Below are 5000 nucleotides of genomic sequence, written 5' to 3'. Positions count from 1 at the left end.
ACCCACAAAGCCTGCATCCTCTGTCGACAACAGCACCCCAACGCCAGCGCCTCTGCCGCACGAAGTCGTGGACCGGCAATCACTCCACCTGCACCCGTTCGTGCCCCACCCCAACCGCTCGACTCGCAACTCCAGCGGATGAACGGCGGACTTTGCTCGCACTCGCAATGTGCAATCCACCCCTATAACGTGCGTTTCATGAAGAGTTATGTCCAATATGCGACATTCCCGCTGTCCATATACATGAGCTGCGAGCTGTACCACGTACGAGCTACAGACGCGATCGCGTTGCTCTCTGTACGAATGCAGATGCTCAGCGGCAGCTAGGAGGCGCTCCATCCATGTCGGTACCGGTGAGCGTTGCACTCGCAGTCGCAAAAACGTACGGCAAGTATATTACTCGGAAGAGTCAATGACAGTCCAAGCCCCCCTGCGTGGGAAGAGTCTTCCTAGGCCATGACCCACCGGAAGGGCGCAGCGTCCCCCACCCCAGACATGTGACGTCACACTATCGGTATTGACGACTAGACTGATTCCTTATAATCATTTGCGATACACCGGTGGAAGCTGCCGAGACGAGTAACTACATAGCGGGCTCGCCGTGTCACTAATGTACAGAGATACAATAGTTTCGACTGGAACCGGATTAAACGTATACACGGCGCTGATTAGTAATAGATAGAGCCATCAGAATACAGATAATGTATACAACTGTCCGTATACATGCTGAAAGACTCTGCTCACAATCACACGTCAGCCAGACACTCTTATCACGCACTACTCTCTGCCTGTAACAGGCACACAGACAATATGTAAGCACCAGCATGGAACAACACCCAGTGCATCCTCTCTGCCACATTAGACAATCCACACTATCATAACCAGACCGGGAGGTCCACTCACAAAACAGAATATCTCACCCTTCCGACAACCACCATTGCTCAGCTAAGCCACCAACACCCACACATGTCCTACACAGGGGTGCACCCAACATCACAATACTGCCTCCTGTCACACCACACAAACAATGGCAGGAATGAAAGACACAGGTCTGCCACAAGCATGGAATCAGAGCGCCGCCTGTTATGAGCCAAAGGTGCACCCTGACGTGGCAAATCAGATGATGCCGCAGTCATTTACTTACGATAATCACAATCAACAAACCGGCCCCCCCCCCCCCCAAAACACCTTTCCTTACAACAATGTGTACCTTAACCTAACCCATATTGTACCTTAACCTAACCCGTATTGTACCTTAACCTAACCCGTATTGTACCTTAACCTAACCCGTATTGTACCTTAACCTAACCCGTATTGTACCTTAACCTAACCCGTATTGTACCTTAACCTAACCCGTATTGTACCTTAACCTAACCCGTATTGTACCTTAACCTAACCCGTATTGTACCTTAACCTAACCCGTATTGTACCTTAACCTAACCCGTATTGTGCCTTAACCTAACCCGTATTGTGCCTTAACCTAACCCGTATTGTGCCTTAACCTAACCCGTATTGTGCCTTAACCTAACCCGTATTGTGCCTTAACCTAACCCGTATTGTGCCTTAACCTAACCCGTATTGTGCCTTAACCTAACCCGTATTGTGCCTTAACCTAACCCGTATTGTGCCTTAACCTAACCCGTATTGTGCCTTAACCTAACCCGTATTGTGCCTTAACCTAACCCGTATTGTGCCTTAACCTAACCCGTATTGTGCCTTAACCTAACCCGTATTGTGCCTTAACCTAACCCGTATTGCGCCTTAGCCTAACCCGTATTGCGCCTTAACCTAACCCGTATTGCGCCTTAACCTAACCCGTATTGCGCCTTAACCTAACCTATATTGCGCCTTAACCTAACCTATATTGCGCCTTAACGTAACCCGCGTTGCGCCTTAACGTAACCCGCGTTGCGCCTTAACGTAACCCGCGTTGCGCCTTAACGTAACCCGCGTTGCGCCTTAACGTAACCCGCGTTGCGCCTTAACCTAACCCGCGTTGCGCCTTAACCTAACCCGCGTTGCGCCTTAACCTAACCCGCGTTGCGCCTTAACCTAACCCGCGTTGCGCCTTAACCTAACCCGCGTTGCGCCTTAACCCAACCCGCGTTGCGCCTTAACCCAACCCGCGTTGCGCCTTAACCCAACCCGCGTTGGGCCTTAACCCAACCCGCGTTGGGCCTTAACCCAACACGCGTTGGGCCTTAACCCAACACGCGTTGGGCCTTAACCCAACACACGTTGGGCCTTAACCCAACACACGTTGGGCCTTAACCCAACACACGTTGGGCCTTAACCCAACACACGTTGGGCCTTAACCCAACACACGTTGGGCCTTAACCCAACACACGTTGGGCCTTAACCCAACACACGTTGGGCCTTAACCCAACACACGTTGGGCCTTAACCCAACACACGTTGGGCCTTAACCCAACACACGTTGGGCCTTAACCCAACACACGTTGGGCCTTAACCCAACACACGTTGGGCCTTAACCCAACACACGTTGGGCCTTAACCCAACACACGTTGGGCCTTAACCCAACACACGTTGGGCCTTAACCCAACACACGTTGGGCCTTAACCCAACACACGTTGGGCCTTAACCCAACACACGTTGGGCCTTAACCCAACACACGTTGGGCCTTAACCCAACACACGTTGGGCCTTAACCCAACACACGTTGGGCCTTAACCCAACACACGTTGGGCCTTAACCTGCTCTGTAATTGTCATACGACGCGTTAAATTAGTGTAGTGTTGCCTAACTGCAACCCCCGCAATATAGTTTGCTACCCGCACTGCCCGGTCCCCAGAGTATCGCTTCATGTTAAACACCTTGCAGCTATACACTGTAATGCGGATGGCAGCAGGACGTACATGCTCAATGCCCTTCGCAGTTGTTCATTGGCATTCGCATGGCGAAGCACAGCCTACGTTGTGGTACGGCTTGTGTCAACTGTCCGCTGATGTTGTACGTCCAAATCACACACTGTACTGCACATTGGTCCTCATGTACTGAATGATACATCGTGGTACATGTGTGACCGTACCACGACTGCGCCAACAACGGCGAACCATACGGTCCAAATATTGTGCACTCAGCTACGTGTCGTCTCCCTATAAGAGCTGGATTGCAGTATGGTATGCCGTGGATGGCGATCAGCATGAGCCGTCTGTTGATGTAGTGGCGCGTGTTGTCAGACGTAGTCGTCTCTTCTCACTCACCGTGATAGCATGGTGCACTGCGTTCCACATCTGCGACATGCGACAGAGGCCGGTTGACAGTCGTTCGCGCAATGGACATCGCATACGTACGGGGGCCACCTTCCACGTGTTCGCGAAGCGTGCACATGTTGTTGCGTGTATGTGGGCAGACATAGTGTGTCGTGACACCTGACACAGGCATGCAACAATCGTTGAATTTGCAAATGGCGATGGACGTCTACGTTTGCTGGTGACGTTACGCAAATGAACAACTGGTAAACCGTTGTGGTGCGGTTGTTCTCGCTAGAGGTGAATCAGTGATGGCGACGATCGGTTGAGCTACCAACCGGTTGTTTCAGCGATACCCACCATGCCCACGAACGTGAATGGCATGTGGGTGTGAAGCGATACGCGGCGGTGGCTGGGTGGGACCGTCCCCGGCCGGTGAGGGGGGGCCTCCCGGCGTGCTGGCCGCGCGGTGCGTGGGCGCACGCGCTACAGCCGGCTGGTGGGGGCGGCCAGTGGCAGGCGCGCCGGCCGACGGAGGCGGCAGGCGGCGCAGCTGCGCGCCGGCGCACCCTGCACGCGGCGCCGTGCGGCCAAAGTAGGTCCTCGCGGGCCCGGTGCGAAGCGCGGTGGACATCTGCAGTGTGCTGGTCCGATTGAGGACTGTGTGCGCTGAGGATGCGCCGCCGCCCGGCGCTCGGCGCCGCGACGCCGTCTGCTGCTCGGTCGCCTCTGCGGTTCTCGCAGGTGGTTTGTATCGCAGCTGTGCGGACGTGTTGGCGCGTTCGCTTCGGCACCCAAGTGGGGCTTTTGTCCTTCTGTGGCGCTGGCGTTGGAGCTGCCGGCCACCGTAGGTGGCGCGTGTTGTCTCCCGCCGGCAATGCCACGACAGCACGCTCCCGGGCCTCTGTCGGCAGCGGCAAGCTCAGTTGGGAGCACGGGTGGTCGCACCTAAAGCGTCTACTCGCCAAACTCCGGGCGATTGCGCCTCTCTCGAACCCGACCAAGTACTTAGGACGGCGCTGCGCGCCGCCGGGACCTGAGAGGGTTTCGAGGTGTATTGTGCAGGGGAGCTCAGCCTCCTCCTGTTTGCAGAATAATTGAGCGGACGCTTGCGTGTTCGCGCGGGCCCCCGGGACACACTCCCGGGCGGCCGGCTGCTCAGCTCTAGTTGACGCAGCTCCCTGGTTGATCCTGCCAGTAGTCATATGCTTGTCTCAAAGATTAAGCCATGCATGTCTCAGTACAAGCCGCATTAAGGTGAAACCGCGAATGGCTCATTAAATCAGTTATGGTTCCTTAGATCGTACCCACGTTACTTGGATAACTGTGGTAATTCTAGAGCTAATACATGCAAACAGAGTCCCGACCAGAGATGGAAGGGACGCTTTTATTAGATCAAAACCAATCGGTCGGCTCGTCCGGTCCGTTTGCCTTGGTGACTCTGAATAACTTTGGGCTGATCGCACGGTCCTCGTACCGGCGACGCATCTTTCAAATGTCTGCCTTATCAACTGTCGATGGTAGGTTCTGCGCCTACCATGGTTGTAACGGGTAACGGGGAATCAGGGTTCGATTCCGGAGAGGGAGCCTGAGAAACGGCTACCACATCCAAGGAAGGCAGCAGGCGCGCAAATTACCCACTCCCGGCACGGGGAGGTAGTGACGAAAAATAACGATACGGGACTCATCCGAGGCCCCGTAATCGGAATGAGTACACTTTAAATCCTTTAACGAGTATCTATTGGAGGGCAAGTCTGGTGCCAGCAGCCGCGGTAATTCCAGCTCCAATA

General features: G+C 54.5%; 1 non-coding gene across 1 annotated transcript in view; it reads left to right on the top strand.

The window, feature by feature from the left end:
• The first annotated feature begins 4388 nt into the window (after nt 1-4388).
• LOC124576335 overlaps nt 4389-5000 on the top strand; it is a 1910-nt gene continuing 1298 nt past the window's right edge. Inside the window, exon 1 of the ribosomal RNA XR_006972510.1 lies at nt 4389-5000. This exon is cut by the window's right edge and continues 1298 nt beyond it. This is a non-coding gene — a ribosomal RNA (small subunit ribosomal RNA).

Source organism: Schistocerca americana, unplaced genomic scaffold, assembly GCF_021461395.2.
Source record: "Schistocerca americana isolate TAMUIC-IGC-003095 unplaced genomic scaffold, iqSchAmer2.1 HiC_scaffold_248, whole genome shotgun sequence".
Taxonomy (NCBI): Eukaryota; Metazoa; Arthropoda; class Insecta; order Orthoptera; family Acrididae; genus Schistocerca; species Schistocerca americana.
The sequence above is the reverse complement of the archived record's forward strand: the minus strand, read 5'-3'. Positions and strand labels throughout refer to the sequence as shown.